The 755-nt window shown below is 60.7% G+C and overlaps 1 protein-coding gene across 2 annotated transcripts in view; it reads right to left on the reverse strand.

Annotated features, from left to right (window-relative positions):
• CTDP1 (CTD phosphatase subunit 1) overlaps positions 1 to 755 on the reverse strand; it is a gene marked incomplete in the record, with an annotated part of 42,801 nt that overhangs the window by 8,073 nt on the left and 33,973 nt on the right.

The raw sequence follows: 755 nt of genomic DNA on the forward strand, positions 1-755 counted from the left end.
ACACATGCCTGGGGCGCCCCCGCAGCCTCACTCCACCGGAGACCCCGCCTCAGCTGGGATGGAGGTGGCAGTGTCCACACAGAACGTGCCCGAGGTCACCCCGACTAGACTCTGGTTTTTAGGAGGAACCGGGTCCTTGAAGCCTGGGGTGGTGTGGCAGCACCACTGGTGTAGACTGGGCTGTGGTGTGGGGAGCTGATGACAGGCCTCCCGCCCAGGATGCACTGGGGGGAGGGCACAGAGCAGGGCCAAGTGAACAGAGCAGGGCCAGGTGCGGCGGCCGGGCCAGCGTGTGCGACCTGCCTGGATGGCCTGGAAACGTGTTTTGTACGGAATTGACAGGAGCCGCGGGTACAGGCACTGGACCTGCCTGGGTTTGAACCCACTCTCCCTCGCTCTGCTCGACTTGCAGAAACGACAGGTGTTTTTCCAGGGCTTTCTTCTACAAACCACGCCACTGGACTTTTTGAAAACCGGTTACCTGTTACGAACTATTTTAAAAGTAAGGGAAGAAGTAAAATTCTTATGGAACAACTTAAAAATGCACTGAGAACAGAACAAGTCCAGTTTGTGCCGACTCTCCACCTGCGCAGGCAGACGCCCTCTGCCGTGTGTCCGGGGAGCAGTGGGGACAGACGCCGCTCCTCTACGACAGCCGAGCAGGAGCTCCGAGTGGTGGGGGCGGGCACTCGGGACCGGGTGCAGAGTCCTCCTGCTCGCCGAGCTGGGCAGCCGTGTCCACGCTGGAAAGCGCG

This window comes from Tupaia chinensis, unplaced genomic scaffold, assembly GCF_000334495.1.
Source record: "Tupaia chinensis unplaced genomic scaffold, TupChi_1.0 Scaffold144022_1, whole genome shotgun sequence".
NCBI lineage: Eukaryota > Metazoa > Chordata > Mammalia > Scandentia > Tupaiidae > Tupaia > Tupaia belangeri.